This window comes from Petaurus breviceps, unplaced genomic scaffold (genome assembly GCF_028583685.1).
Source record: "Petaurus breviceps papuanus isolate PSGF00001 unplaced genomic scaffold, PetGlider_PUasm1.0 84, whole genome shotgun sequence".
In the NCBI taxonomy this organism is placed as follows: Eukaryota; Metazoa; Chordata; class Mammalia; order Diprotodontia; family Petauridae; genus Petaurus; species Petaurus breviceps.
In genome coordinates, this window is record NW_027186645.1 from 992 (window position 1) to 18,187 (window position 17,196).

Genomic DNA, 17,196 nt, shown 5'->3' on the forward strand with positions numbered 1-17,196 from the left:
TGAAAACAAAAGGGTACTAATATTGGGATGCCATGACTATTACAGCTTCTCTTGATCTCTGGAATGTGCAATATCAGAAAAAAAAAAGCTGGCATTAGAACTCAGGGTAGCCTAACTGGAGCAGTATTTCTACTACTCCACATTGACTTTTAAATTTTATAACTACAGATTTCAGTAAATTAAGACATGATTCCCCAACTGTTCCACTGACTCCAAAGGCTTACCTAGTTATCTCTAAGCCAGTTGCCACCATTATAAACAAACCTCCAAACAAAGAATCTCACAGGGAATATAATGTGTTGCCACCCACCCAAGCAAAAAATTCATACTTATCACTCTTCCAAATTTAAGACATTGGGAAAATCAGAAACAACTCTTAACAAAGAAAATGTCGCGGTTTTCTGTTATAAAATAACTTTATGTAATAAGTTCATTGCTATAATTTGTATGTGACACTTTACCACATACTTAAAATTCACCACTCAGGGTAGAAACAGGACCTCCGCATGGCTCCAGCTCCCACCACCTCCAATTCATGTAAAAGAGGACTCTAAACAAACTTTGGAGCTACAGAACCCACAAAATGACACAGAGAAGCTAACCTCCAACTGAGGACAGCCCGGCAGGCTGGCAGGAGGGCTCTGGGAGCCAAAGTCCAGCCCCACTCAGAGGTTTTAGCCCCAGGGCGGGCCTGACCAATCACCAGCTGGAGGGACTCCAGATCACCAGAACCTGTGGCGGTCCAGAATATAGATGCTGAGGACAAAGTGAGAGGTTAGTGCAGTGTGGACTCTGGGACCCAGTAGTTGGGAGTGCATCGGCTTTTGCCCCCAGGGCAAGAAGCCGCTGAGGGCTGCAGTGTAGCCATTGCCACTTGGCAGCATCAGCTCCTGGCCTGCAGAGTGTAGGGGTACCAAGGGGCCAGTGTGAGGGGTAATCGCTCTTGCTTTAACCTGCTTGGATCTGGATTGTGGTCTAGAGTGGAGGTCCTAGGGTGTGTGACCATCTTGCCAGTGCATGTGTGGGCTTCAGAAAGGGCACCCAACTAATACCTCCAGCAGCTGAGAAAACCCCAGTATTTGGAACGCAGCTCCCCTGTCTGGCGCAGAGTCCTACTGTGGCAAAAAGCCCAAACGTCAAGTAATTGAGTGGCAAAATGAGCAGGAAAAGGAAGGAAACCAAGCAAAGCAATACAACATTAGACTCCTTTTTTGGGGACAAAAAAAATCAAAGCATGGAACAGGAGGAACACAGTGAAATCAGAACTCCTACACTAAAAGCTTCAAAGAAAATTATGAGCTGGTTACAGGCCATAGAGGACCTTAAGAAGCAGATAAGAGAAGTGGAGGAAAAATTGGGAAGAGAAATGAAAATGATGCAAGAAAATTATGAAATGAGAGTCAACAGCCTCACTGAGGAAAATAACACCTTAAAAAATAAACTAACTCTAATGGGAAAAGAGGCTCAAAAAGGCAAAGAGGAGAAAAATGCCTTAAAAAGCCAAATTTACCCGATGGAAAAAGAATCTCAAAAGCTCACTGAGGAGAATCATTCCTTCAGAATTAGCAAATGGAAATGAGCAAATGGAATCCAATGACATTATGAGAAATCAAGATGCTGTTAAACAGATTCAAACAAATGAAAGAATAAAAGGCAATATGAAATAGCTCATGGGAAAAACCACTGACTTGGAAAATAGATCCAGGAGAGAGAATTTAAAAATTACTGGACTACCTGAAAGCCATGATCAAAAAAAGAACCTTGAAATCATCCTTAACAAATTCTCAAGGAAAATTGCCCTGATGTTTTAGAACCAGAGGGCAAAATAGAGGTTGAAAGAATCCACTGATCACCCCCTGAAAAAGATCCCAAAAAGAAAATTCCTAGGAATATTATAGCCAGGTTCTGAAATTCCCAGATCAAGGAGAGAATATTACAAGCAGCCAGGAAGAAACAATTTGAATATTGTGGAAACACAATCAGGATAACACAGGATCTGGCAGCTTCTACACTGAGGGATCAAAGGGCTTAGAATATGATATTCTAGAGGTCAAAGGAGCTGGGATTAAAACCAAGAATCACCTACCCAGCAAAACTGATATCATGTTTCAGGGGAAAATATGGTCATTCAGTGGAATAGAGAACTTTCAAGCATTCTTGATGAAAAAACCAGAGTTGAATAGAAAATTTGACATTCACATACAAGAAACAAGAAAAGCATCAGAACCTAAACAGGGAAAAGAAATCATAAGGAACTTATCAAAGTTGAACTATTAACATTCCTACATGGAAAAACTATAATTTTAACTGATGAAACTTTTTTCAGTATGAAAATAGTTGAAGAGAATATATATATCGGAGGGTATATGGGCATATGAATACATATGTGAATGTGTATATATATTTTTACAGGTATACATAAATGTCACAGTACCAGTTTAATAGGAAGGGATGATACTTAAAAGGTGAAATTGAGAGGTGAGAGAGGAATATAATGAGAGGAAATGGGGAGAGACAGAATGGGGTAAATGATTTCATATAGAAGAGGCAAAGGAAAATAGTTACAATGGATGGGAAGAATAGGAAGGCAAAAGGGAATGGGTTAACCTTATTCTCATTAAATTTGGCTTAGGGAGGAAATGACATACACACTAAATAGGATATCTTACCCTACAAGAGAGTAGGGGGGAAGGGGATGAGAGGGGGGATGATGGAAGGGAGGGCAGGCTGGGGGGGGGGAGGGAAATTGGAAACACCCGCTTTTGAAAAGGGACAGGATCAAAGTAGAGAATAGAGTAAGTGGGAGGTAGGATAGGAGGGAGGGAAATATAGTCAGTCTCTTATAATATATCTACTATGGTAATGTTTTGCATTAGCTACTCATGTACAACCTATACTGAATTGCTTATCTTCCCAGTAAGGGTGGGTGACAAGGGAGGAAGGGAATGATTCTGGAATTCAAAGTTTTAAAATCAAATGCTTAAAAATATATATATTATATACTATTATTAATACTATTTTACATGTAATTGGGAAATAAGATATGCAGGCACTAGGGCATAAAGATCCACCATGCCCTATTGGAAAAGTCAAAGGGTGAATGGGAGAAGATATGGGAGAGAGCAGATTGGAGAAGGGGATATCCTTTGGGACTGCTATTTTGGGGAGGTGGGTAGGAGAAAAACAGGGAGAAAATTTGTAAATCAAAATCTGGTGGAAACGAATCATGTAAATAAGAAGTTAATAAAGCATTTGAAAAAAAAATAAACTGTAGTGTTCCATAAATCTCAAGAAGAACATTTGGCATTAAAAGAAAAAAAAAGATAGGTTGTTGTTTCATTAGCAGAACTGTACAATTTCTCAAAGGCAAAACAGCCTGCTCTAATCCTCCTCATGTTGAGTTCTGGGCCCAGATCAAGGAACACTTATAGTATCTTTCCAAGATAATATAAATTGATCAATGAGCTTGACAGGTTATTTATCCAACTGCATTTGAGTCTAGACAATAAATGGTCTTCATTCACTTAGTTGGGTTTTTTTCCTATTTAAATAGAACAAATTATTTTGAGTGACTTCTGATCACTTTTATAGTGTAGTAGTGCCATGTTCTGGACCTTGATACTATCAGGAACATCATGAAGACACATTATCAAGAGGAAAACTCTACTCTGAATCTTCATGACAGCGACAACTATTTTCACTGAGTATATAAAAAGGCCATTGGACAAATTTATCTCTATTGTTTATTCTTTCAAGGAATCTCATAAAATTGCGAGTGTCTAGAAGACAATGCTTTACCAAATCAAATTCTTCATTTATACTCAAAAAGAGTAAACATGGTAGGATTAGTGTTTTCTCTACATCTTTCAGTCAATTGTGTGATGGTAAAGAAGAAGCTTTTGTTCTAATACTATATATAATAATAATTCTAATCTCATCAAGGATTCCCTTAATACACATGTATATTATTCTCATAAAGTCTTTGCACTGATGGTTAAGTCGATATTGACATTCTTTTGTTCACCTTTTGAGGTTGGGTAGTAATAAGATCCAAGATATTTTTTCTTTGAAAAAAAATTCACCACTCAGGGTTATTGTGAGTCTTCCTTTCATTTTAAAACACTGAAATACAAAAATCTGTATAATATTATGTTACTTATCTCATAGTTTCATGTTGAAGCAAAAACTTAGAGATTCCTGGTCTTCAGTCTAGTTGCTTTAACCCTTATACCCTCTTATTTAATGTACATTCATTAAAATGACACAACACCTATGCCAATGCTGTACAATGCCTATAAGAATGCAACAAATACAATCACAATTTGTGAATCATAAAATAATAATAGCAAGAATAACATTGCATGTATAAAGAACTTGCATATTTGTTATGTTTGGGGGCCAACTGTAAGCACAACAGTGGCTTGGCTTAAGCAAATATTACCTTCAGCAGTTCCTCCCCTATCTACAAGCTGCCCCTGGGTCCAGGCTGGGCATTCCCAGAATGCTCCTCAAGCTTAAAATTCTAATTCTCCATTCCATCCCATTAAAAATTATTTGTCTCAACCCCTGGGTCTTGCTTATTCCTAGGTCATGTCTAGATCAATAACAATTTGCTCACTTCTGTTGACGCTGAGATGCTCTCTACACTCCTCTCCCCAAAGTGAATTTTATTAACTTTCACTAGAAGGAATTATTCTAATAGTAGAAATTTAAGATAGCTCTAAAAATATGAAAGCAGAACATCTACCCAGGCAGCAAAAGACATGTAGATTTCTATTTATGTTCTCATCTTGCCCTGTCCCCAATGCCTAGACTGGGATCCCTAGGTTCTTCCATGTTGGTCTATTGGAATCCTTCCCTTTCTTCAAAGTCTAATTCAGATACCATTGTCTCAGATGAAAGTGATCTCTTCCCTTTCAAATCTCTCACAGTACTTGTCCTGAGCCTTTCCTTTACACTTACACTGCAATCCTGTTGCAAATATATGTATCATATACACCATTTTATTTTCAGCATCTGAGACAAGGAATGTCCTATTCCCAATAAGATCTGGAAAAGTTTCTTGAATTTTAATTTTCTTTGTCTTCTAACTTCAGAGATTTGTGATTTGATCAGTATGGATACTACTACCAATTCAGGTCACCCATAATTCTTCTAGGCGTAGTAAAAGGTCATGAATAGACAAAAAAAGATCACCTCAGTGAAGAGCTAGGTGGCGCAATTAATAGAGCACCAGCTGTGGAGTCAGGAGGACCTGAGTTCAAATCCGACCTCAGACACATAACACTTACTAGCTGTGTGACTCTGGGCAAGTCACTTAACCCCAACTGTCCTGCCCTCCCCCCCTTAAAAAAAATCACCTGTAGGCATGACTAACTTCAAAGAACTTAGATTTTCTAGTCTTCAGAAAAAAAATTACACACATATGTATATACATATATATATAAATGTGTGCATATGTGTATATGAGATATGCATGGGGCTGTGTGTGTATATATATGTATATAGTGAGCTAAATGTTTATGTTACGTGTGTGTCACACACATTGAGTCACTAAGTATATACTAGAAGACCTTCTCACTTGGCAATGCCTACATAGAGAATATGCTCTACCACTAGAACTACAGAGAACCCAGGAGTGTTTCCATACTACACGGATATCCAAATAAGAATTTATTGATTAGTAGATTTAGTAAAAGTATTCATTTTGGTTATGTGTGAATAATCTTATTGTCTCTCCCAACCTACAGTATGAATCCCATTCAATCAATTCAAAATCTGCTTCAAAATTTAACATGTTGTCTGCTGTACTTATATTACATTACTTCCTCCAAATTCCTTGTTTATCTTTAGTTTTAAGCCTCACATTATATCACCTCTATTAGATCTACCACTCACTCCCATCCCTCCTCCACAGAAAAGTAAAATTTTCTTAGTCTCTCCCTCCACCTCCTCTCTCCAATTTCCTCTAAATTCTGACTTACCATCGTCTATCCCATATGCTTTGAATCAGCTCCAAATTAATAACTACCAAGCTTATATACTTTGTCTAAAAAAAAATCACCTCAAAATTTATTACAGAACTAATGAGTTAGCTAGCATATGGTAGGGAAAGAGCAATGAATTTGGAATCAAAGAACCTAGGTAAATCATCTATTACTTGGGCAAATCATTTACCTCCCTGAAGCTCAGCTTCCTCTTCTGTAAAATGAAGTGGTTGTATTCCAGGGGTGGGGAACCTGAGGCCTCAAGGCTAAATGTGGCCCTCTAGGTCCACAAGTGTGGCCTTTTGACAGAATCCAAACTTCATAGAACAAACACCCTTAATAAAAGGATCTGTTCTGTGAAGTTTGGATTCAATCAAAAGGCCACATTTGAGGACCTAGAGGGACACATGAGGACTCAATTCTGCAGGTTCTCCACCCCTGGACTAAGATGTTCCCCTAGATCCCTTCCAGGTCTAATTCTATGATCCTTATAAAATTCAATTGTGTAAATACAGCAGATTTCCAACAATAAATAGGCATCATATTGTCTTTCTCTTTTCTCTACATTAATCTCACTTAATTATACACAATTTGTTTTTTGGTCCAGAATTATGACTTTTGACATAAATTTCTGTTCTAAAACTTCTTCTACCAGTGAAAATTTGCACTGTCTTAATAAGTTACTAAGGTACTGAAAGGTTAAGGGACTTGCACATAGTCATAAAGCTAACACATGTTACAAAGAGAACTTGAGCCTAGATCTTCCAGACTGTAAGATCTGCCCTCTATCCACTATGCCATGCTGTTTCTCAAATGAACAACTGATAATATGGAAAATGATAACTTTGTTGTTTTCTTCTTACTTATTAAATGTTCTAAGCCCATCATTTAAATATTGGTCAAAAGAATTCCCTCCCACACCCAAAAACAAAGTGTACTATTAAAAAATATTTATGTGACTGTTGGAATAAAAAATCTCAGAGGCCATTTAGTCCAATCTGTACCTGAGTGATCCCTTATAAAATTCAACTAGTAAGTCATCATGCAGACTTCACTTAAAGCCTTCCAATGAAAAAGAACCAAATAACTCTTCCTCAAAGGCAACTCAAATTTTAGAGAGCACTTCCTAGAAATTTATCAAATCTAAATATGCTCTTTTTCAACTCCTTACCAATTACTCTTAGTTCAGGCCACAGGAGCTAAACAGGATAAGTCTATTTTTGATTCACATGGATCACTTCTAAATAAATGCAAATTACTATAATATCCCTAAGTTTTCCTGTCTTTAAGCTAACTAAGCTTCTCCAAATCATTCAACCCAACCTCCCATGACATGACCTCTAGGTCTTTCACCAACCTAGCTACCTTCCTCTGTATATTCACATGCTTGTGTTTGTGTGTGTTACATATATATATATATATATATATATATGTATATATGTATATACATGCATACACATATATATACACATACACACACATATACATACAAATAAATGTATAACCCAGAACTGGATAAAATACTCTGTGAGAGGGATAACCAGTATTGATTAAGGAAAACCATGACATGCTAGTGGGAACCATCAGACCTCTCGTCAAAATATAAACATGAGCTTCCTTGGTTTTTGTGACTTTTAAATGTAACATTACTTCAAATGATCATTATTTTAAAAAATAACTAAAATTCTACTCCCCCAAAACCTTTCCTGTAAAATGAAACAATGAACAGAATTCTGAAGGTGAAAAAGAACAAAAAGTCACAGTAAGTCATTTTTTTTCAGCCCAAGACAGCTTAGGAAGACAGAAGAAAGGTCTGCAGACACTGGGGTAGGGGCTGGCCAGGAGTATGGTGCTGAAGAAGTGGCACAGAGGGGTTACATCAAGCAGGTGATGGTGGGGAGCAGTGGTGAAAGCAGAAGCAGCACCAATGTCCATGGAGAGTAAGGGTACCCCACACACAGTTAGGAAAAGATCCCAGGGGATGCTTGTTCTAACATTAGGAGCAAGGTCAGGTGCCATTTGGCAGCTCTGTTGTATATTGCCCATTTCAAGGTTGCAGTTGTAGAATAATAGGAATCACATGGTAGCAAGGGCACTGCCTGAATAAGAACAGAACACAGACCAAGAGTACTACAACCACACCTCTCTGTGGATCACGCCACTTTGGAGATACCAAAAATTTAGTGGCTCCCAGATCAAAAAAGCAGAAGGATAAAACAGAATCTCAAGCCAGTTATCCCCCCAGAAGTGGGAAAGGTCCAACTGTAACATAAAATCCAGAGTCAAAAAGTAGGCTGGAAAAATGAGCAAACAACAAAGAAAGAACTTAACCATAAAAAAGGTACTATGGTGAGAGGGAAGCTCAAGACATAAACCAAGAAGACAATAACTTAAAAACATCTATGAGTAAAGGCTTAAAGAAAAATGCAGATTGGACACAAGTTAAACAAAAATTCCTAGAAGAACTAAAGAGCTTTAAAAAAAAGATTGTTTTAAAAATCAAATAAGAGCAATAAAGGAAAAACTAAAATAAAAAAGAAATGGATGCTATTCAAGAAAATATGAAAAGGGCTTGGTAAGAGAGACAAAAAATATTGAAGAAAAAAACTCCTTAAAAATCAGAATTATTCAAATGGTCTAAAAGAAGTACAAAATCTTACTGAAGAAAATAACTCACCCCAAAACAGAACTGGTCAACTGGAAGCTGATGACCTCATGAAAAATCAAGAAACAATAAAACAAAATCAAAAGACTAAAAAAAAATGTGAAGAAAATATGAAATATCTCATATGAAAAAAACAACTGATCCAAAATATAGATTAAAGAGAAATAATTTAAGAATTACTGGACTAGGGGTGGCCAGGTAGCACAGCGGGTAAAAGCACCGGCCCCACAGTTGGGATGACCTGGGATGTAATCTGGGCTCAGACACTTAGCACCCACCCAGAAATAAATGACCATATAACCTTGAGCATGTTACTTAACCCCAACTGCTTCAAAAAAAAAAAAAAAGAATTACTGGACTACCTGAAAGCTATGATTTTTTAAAAATTAGATCATATTTCAAGAAATTACAAAGTAAAACTATATGTATATCTTAGAATCAAAGGGCAAAGCTGAAATTAAAGAAATCTACCAGTAACCTCCTGAAAGAAATTTCAAAGTGAAAATTCCCAGGAATATTAAGACAATTTTGCCAACAATCAAAGAAACCATTCAAATACTGTAGAACCATAATCAGAATCATACAAGATCTAGCAAATGCCACTAAAAAGATATGAAAAGCTTGGAATATTATTTTCAAGAAGGCAAAGGAGCTAGGATTACAATCAAGAAGAATAATCTACCCAACAAAACTGAGTATAAGCTTACAGAAGGGAAAACAGAAGACATGATGAAATGACCAGATCCAAATAGAAAACTTGACATTCAAAAAGAAAAGACTCAAGAAAATAATACAAAGTTAAACATGAGAAATCATAGTGATTAAGCAAGGTCAAACCGTTCATAGTTTCATATGAGAAAATGATATTTAATCCCTAAAGAATATTTTCATCATTAGCACCTTTACAAAGAGTCTCTTTAAACAGAAAGCATGACTGTGAGTCTATTATATTGGGACAATCTCAGAAAAAGGCTAGAAGGATAAGAAAAGGACGCACTGAGAGGAAGAAGTGAGAAAAAAATGTAGAAACTTATCTCGCATAAAATAGACATGCAAGGAATAGAAGAATTCAAGATTCAACAAAAGACAGAGAATATCAAAGGAGGTAGAATGGATAATTTTGATCACATTAAAGTCAAAATTTTTGAATTAACAAAACCAATGTGACCAAAATTAAAAGGAAAGGTGAAGGGAAAAAAATTTATACCAAGTTCCTCTGATAAAAGTCTCATTTCTCAAATACGTAGGGAACTGAGCAAAATGTACAAAAACAGGATCTATTCTCCAACTGATAGTCAAAGACATGAATGAGCAGTTTTCAGAGGAGGAAATCAAAGCTATCAATAGTTATATGAAAAAATTCTCCAAATCGCTAATAACTAGAGAAATTCAAATTAAAACAACTTTAAGGAATTATTCATATTAATAACCATATTCATACCAATCAGATTAGCTAAAATGATAGAAAAGGAAAATGACAAATGCAATAGGTACAGTAGTGCATTGCTGGTGGAACTGTGAACTAGTCCCACCATTCTGGAGAACTACTTGGAATTAGGCCCAAAGGGGTATGACACTTTGCATACCCTTTGACCTAGCAATATCACTATTAGCTTTTCACCATCAAGAGAACAAAGAAAAAGTTAAACTACAAAGATTCATATACAAATTTACATACATACATATACACACACATACATATACATATCTATTAAATGTTCATATGCCTTAGATAAACTTTTCAGAGAAATTTGTAAAAAAAAAAAAAATTCCTCCCCCCCATTTTACCACTTCCTCTCTTATTCTAAGTATATCAATTTTTTTGCATGTTAAAACATTTCAGTTTAATCAAAGTTATCTATTCTACGCTTAGTAATTGCCTCTAACTCTTATTTGTTTGAGAATTTATGTCCTGATTCCCACAGCCACAAAAGGTATATGACTTTCTTCTACTTTTCTTATGGCATCATCCTTATTATTAAGGTCATATGTCCATTTAGAATATATTATGAGATGGTATAAGGTATCGGTCTAAGCCTAATTTCTGCCAGACTACTATCCAGTTTTCCAAACAGATTTTGTTGAATAGGGAGTTCTTCCCTAAGTACTTTATATTTTCTGGTCACTGAACACTGGGTTATTGAATTCCATTGTTTCTGCTTTTCCCGTGTCTAGTCTGCTCCTTTCATCTACTTCTCTGTTTTTAAACTAATGATTTTGGTCACAGTACAAATAATATTGTAGTATTGAAGGGAACACATCGACAACTTCAAAGATAAACATTTTCTATATAAAATCTAAAAGTTTATCCCCTACTCTATAGAATCCTGTCTTAAACAAAGAAATAGCATTAAGATAATCAAGGTAAATCATTGTACAAATCAGGACATGTAGCACATACCACATTTTTTAACTATAACCCTTATGTTTTTACCAAAAGCAATGAAGTATGTGATAAATCAAGATTGATGGTTACCTTGATCTGAAATCTGATGTCTGCTAGTGTTGCTTTTTAAAAAAAAAGTCATGATTCATGTGGGTGTTCTCTTGATTTTGTCTAATCACTTAAATCTGCAATAGTTCATAAAAATTTTCCCAACTCCTTTTGAGTTACTCTATTCCTGAGCTTGCTCTACTATTTCCCAGGTGATGGGCACCTATCTGCTCCCTCCCCAAATTGCTACTACGACTACTTTGGTATGTGTAGGACCATTGTGTTTGTCTGATATCCTTAGGTTATGTGTCCAATAGGGTTCTCGAGCAAATGCACGATTTAGATGCTTTTCTTATGTAATCCAAATTGTATTCTATAATATTGTGAGCACTTCATAATTCCACCAGTGGTGTAGTTTATTTCTTTTTTTATTCAAATTTTAAAATTTTTTTGTGAATTTTAAATTGTCTTCCTCCACTCTTCCCCCACCTATTGAGAAAAGCAAGAAAATGTTACCTATTCTACTCAGAAAGTCCATGCAAAACATTTCCACATAGTTATGTTGTAAAAAAAAAAAAAAAGCAAGAAAAATAAAAAGTGCTTCGATCTGTACTCAGAGGCCATCAGTTCTGTCTGGAGATGAATAGTGCTTGTCATTGTGAATCCGTAGCTGCTGTTGTCAATCACTGTATTAATCAGAGTAGCTAAGTCTTTCATGTTTGATTACTGTTACACTATTGCTGTTACTGTGTATAATGCTTTCTTGGTTCTGTTCACTTTATCAGTTCATATGTCTTCCCACTGTTTTTGTTTTTTTATCATCCATATGGTCATTTCATAATCATAATAGTATTCCATCATTTTCACATGCCATAACTTGTTCAGCCTTTTCACAACTGATAGGCATTCCCTCAGTTTCTAATTCTGTCACCACAAAAAGAGCTGCTATAAATGTTCTCATATATATAAATCTTTTAACTTTTTCTTTACTGTCTTGATGGTTTAGAATAGTGATTTACATATTTACATACAATTTACATGTGCACAAACATATATAATGAAAAGTCATTACCCAATGGATGTGTTCAAAGAATACTTAATAAGAAGTGCAAAAGTGCAAACTATTAAGAACCATATAAAAATGCTCCAAATGACTAATAATAATAGAAATTAAAATCAAAATAATCCTAAGAAATTGGCACAATGCATACCATGCAAGTTGGCAAAAATTTCAAAATACAGGAATATTTAATGTTAGAAGAATTATAGGAAGATAAGCACTCTAGTAATACTTATTGTTGGTGTAGCTGTGAATCAGTATATTTTTGAAAGCAACCTGGAATTATGCAAATCAAGTGACTAAAATATACCATTCACTGAACCAGAGATTGCACTATAAAACTAATACCAAAAGATGACTGATATGAAAAAGATACATACATATACACAGACATATACATATGACAACACTCCATAGAAAATAATTGGAAACAAATTGGATGCCCATTGATTGAGAAATGACTAAACAAAGTGTGGTACATGAAAACAATGGAATATTACTGTGCTGTAAGAAATGACATATGTGATGAATACAGAGAAGCATAGAAAGAGCTATCCAAACTGATAGTGAGGGAAGTAAGCAGAGAAAACAGTGTATACAACTACAACAATGTAAACAGAAACACATTTTTAAAAAATCAAAAGTGAATGTTGAAAAATTATTAAGAACAATTATGATATCAAAGAAGACACCCCAACTACACCCCTTTTCAGAAAGGGGAAGTCCATAGTTTTGGTAAACTGGAACATTTTTCAGGCTTTTTGGATATATTAATCAGTTTTGCTGATATCTTCTCTTTCCTGTCTTTAAAAATTATTATATGAGGGGTGGCTAGGTGGCGCAGTGAATAGAGCACTGGCCCTGGAGTCAGGAGGACCTGAGTTCAAATCCAGTCTCAGACACTTAACAAAAACACTAGCCATGTGACCTTGGGCAAGTCACTTAACCCCAATTGCCCTCCAAAAAAAAAAGCCCCAAAAAATTATTATATGAGGTGGTTTCTCTTAGGAGCAGGAGGGGATGAGATATTAGGGGAAATTTTGGTAATGTAAAAAAAAAAATCAATAAAATTTGCCTTCTAAAAACCACCAATATTGGGCAGCCAGGCAGCACAATGAGTAAGAACACAGGCTCCAGTGTCAGGATGACCTGGGGATCAAATCCGGGCTCAGACACTTAGCACCCACCCAGAAACACCTGATCATGTAACCTTGAGCAAGTTACTTAAACCCAATTGCTTAGGGGTGGCCAGGTGGCTCAGCGAGTAAGAGCACCAGCCCCAGTGTTGGGATGACCTGGGGATCGAATCCGGGCTCAGATACTTAGCACCACACCCAGAAATAACTGGCCGTGGAACCTTGAACAAGCTACTTAACCCCAAAATAATTTTCATCTTTCATTATTTCTCTGACACAACTAATTCCATTTTTACCTACTTTCCTCAACACTGTCAATCCCTCTAAGCAAGTAAAAATTTGTGACACAAAAATCACAATGCAGAAACTTCAAGATTTCATATAGAAAACTTTTATGTTTGAGGGTATGGATCTCTTCATTTCAATCCCTGCAGTCATAAAGGATTATCCCTTCTCTCACAAGAAACAATACTTACTGATTGTGTAAAATGATGGTTTCTGGTCTCTTGAAAGAGTTACCATCATGGCTATAATCTCCTTCAAAAAGTCAAGTTTTATTACCAACCTTCCCAATAAACGCAATGGAAGCTTGCCTAACACTGGTGTAAATTTCAAATTAGCTTTTAAGACTAATATCATATCCCCAATGCTGCCACCTTGTAAAACAATAATATTTAAAAGAAGGATTTCAACTCAGAAATTTTTACAATCTAAAACTACAGAGAAATGGGAGGTATAATTATGAAATTTTTTATAGGTAGCTCTACAGAAATAGTTTAAGCTACAAAATTCCTGAGCACAATGTATCACCAAGAGTTTCAAGTCCTCTGGATTTCCTTATTTTTTAAATAAAGTCAAGCACTTAAAATTCTCTTCATCTTTCTCTAGATTTCCTATTCTCGTGCTAGAAGTTTCCTTTTTTCACCTTAGATGCTTGAAAAGAAATATGACAAACCAGAAGGTCAAATCACAAAATAATATTTAGGATGGTACCTAGACCAACTACAAACTATTTTTAATTTATTGACCTAATAAGTCAGTTTTTGTAAAAGTGTTTGTTATATATAGTCGTTTGTTTGACCACTTTAAAAAATAGCTCTAGGAAAATTATGTGCCAAGTTATTGTATATGCACTGTGCTTAATTTCTAAACTTGATCACAACCACATGTTTTCTCTCTTTCCCCAAGATTACAGTATAAGACACTGGGCAGCAATATGAACTATTCAGTTAACAAATTACTTTTGAATACCTTCTTTTCCTACAATACACTTAGCACAGAAATATTTCAGTCATTCCTAATTTCTCTCTCAATAGCATTCATTCAATCTATTCAACAAGTTTCTTTAAAGAATTCATGTTCCTCCAAAAAGGTAATATATTAACTGCTATCAATATCAACCAATCGTGAACCTTGTTCCTATTACCCAAAGCTCTAATAAGAGTTGGCACCTATCTTCCTCACTACTGAACCTACCCCCACCCCCAATCTTCATATCCTCTCATCACCACCATTTTACTGGCACCACGGTCACAGGACATAAGATTGTTTTTTTTCATCAGAAAACAGAATATTTTAATATCTTATGGCTAGTCACAGACCTGAAGTGAGAGATGTACAAGAAACAAACCTCCTGAAATTTCTTTATTTTAGAAAACAAAATCATCACGTCAAACTCTAATCTCCAGAAAAGGACAACAAAATTCCCACCATTTTCTCTACTTATTCAGCTATGTTTTTTAATCACATGAGAAATTTATGCAGTGTCTTAGTCTAAGGACACATACCCACCTCCTCATTCTACTAATTAATTCATTTAAAGTGATCATTTGGTTAAAAAGATTACTCTTTATATACTACTTCATTAAATTAAATCCCCTTTATGAATACATTATATTTTCAAGCATTTTGCCTAACATATTTTATTATTTTTAATTTTAAACTACTTATGTTTCTGCAGTTTGAAAAGAAAACATGCAAAAATATATAATTTACTGCCCCCCCAAAAAAAACAACTAGCTATTCAGTTGCAAAGTGGCAATATTCAGTATATATTAAATATGATGAAAGAAAACAACATAACTTATTTAATATTCTGAATATGTTAATAGTGTTTAGTATACATATTTCTAGTAAACAGTAGCAAATCCATTTTATTATTTATTATACCAAGATAATAATTACAGTTTTATTTCAGTTCCAAAACAAAAATTTATTGGTTCTACTTCATATAGTAAAATACTAAGTAAATGTGAAATATCTACTTAAAAGTATAATCATTTGATTGACAGATGAAATAATTGCTTTAAAAATACTTCTGAGTCATTTTGTCCTTACCTGCAGGCATGAACCATTACCGCATGCAGTGACTGTTCCATTTCCTAGCACAGACTTGAAGAAGCATCATATCTATCTCACAGAATGTGACTAATCTGTGGGTTTGCAATTCCTAAGCTATTTACAAAGGGCACTCCCTTTCCATATAACAACATATTTAGCACAATAAAAAACTCAATTTTTTCAACCTAGATTTAACAGATAACCTTAGTAATTGTATATCAGCCCTCCAAAAATAAAGGAAGAAAAAAATCTAATGTTGGCATTTTTTTAAGAAACCAAGGAATTCTTTGTTGTTTAAAAAAATTTTTTTAAGGTTTCAATGACTACTATACATAAACCAGCAATATGCTATACAGTCATTTGCATACTGCAGCCGGTTAGATTTCACTATTTGTTTAAAAATCAATCCATAATCCTCTGCAAAGAAAGAATAGTTTAACCAATATAAATACAGCACAAAAAACCAGTATACAATAAAATACATTATATCAAACTTGACAAGAAAAAAATATACTGATTTCCCTCTTAGCAGTGCTACACCATTAATTGTTCATGCAAGAGATGTAGCTGTACCTTTCTGAAGAGGACGACTTCTCAGAGTTAACTGACATCAGCAGCTCAATCTTCTGCTTGATTTCTGGAAAAATCAGAAAATATTCACAACCAAGATTGCCTGCCCTTGCTATCCAAAGTCTTTTATCAAAAGATTTTTCTTCTCTAATCCCTTTTGTTCAGAATGAGGCCACAAGATTCGCAGTACTTCGGTAAAGACTGTGATTCAATGGTGCTATAAAGGAAAAAAGCTCCAGAGGCATCAGGCCTTGCTAAACTATGCACATGACTGTTTATGAAAGCAGGAAGTACCATTTCTTTAAAGCAGAGGGGTGTTTTTTCTTTTAAGGTTGAACTGACATAAATTTACAAGACTATTCTAGTTTCTGCAAATTTAAGTTCAAAGGACAAATTGTAAATTATGCAAAGACTCGACCAAATAGCTCCCAGAGACTAAGTAATTAAGTTCCAGACACAGGAATAAGCATATATTCATCCCTAAGCTGCCTCCATTTCACAAGACCTGAAAAATATGGCTCTGTGAATCATTTTTGTTGCTTAAGAATAAAATATTAAATCACCATTCCAATTTATAGATAAAAAAATAAAGGATGAACAAGATTACAGCTCCCTGTTTGTCCACAATTAAAAATATGTACAGTGTAGCATTTTCAAAAATACTAATTGAACAATTTCTCATTTTATCCTTAAGAGTTCTACCCCCTCCTTCTGGCTCAATACAGTACCAGGGAACAGGAAGCCCAAGTAAATGAGCTGATATATTATACTTTGCCTTTTAGGAAGAGACTGACAATGCCATTCAGAAAAGAAATTTAAATGCTGGTTCCATTTTATTTCAAGATAATTCCTGATCCTGAACAGGGAAAGGGTAGATAAAGAACAAGAACAATGTAAAAAAAAAAGAGGAAGAAAACAAAAAAAATCTACAGTGTCTTGCAAGAAATTCACTTGAATTCAAGTAAACATATATGTAGCTAGATACATATGTATGCATACATATA

At 35.1% G+C, this 17,196-nt stretch overlaps 1 long non-coding RNA gene across 1 annotated transcript in view; it reads right to left on the minus strand.

Annotated features, from left to right (window-relative positions):
- Positions 1 to 13,374: 13,374 nt before the first annotated feature.
- LOC138176235 (uncharacterized) overlaps positions 13,375 to 17,196 on the minus strand; it is a 94,953-nt gene continuing 91,131 nt past the window's right edge. The window contains exon 3 of the long non-coding RNA XR_011172191.1: positions 13,375 to 16,259. This is a non-coding gene — a long non-coding RNA (uncharacterized lncRNA). The remainder of the gene's footprint in view (positions 16,260 to 17,196) is intronic.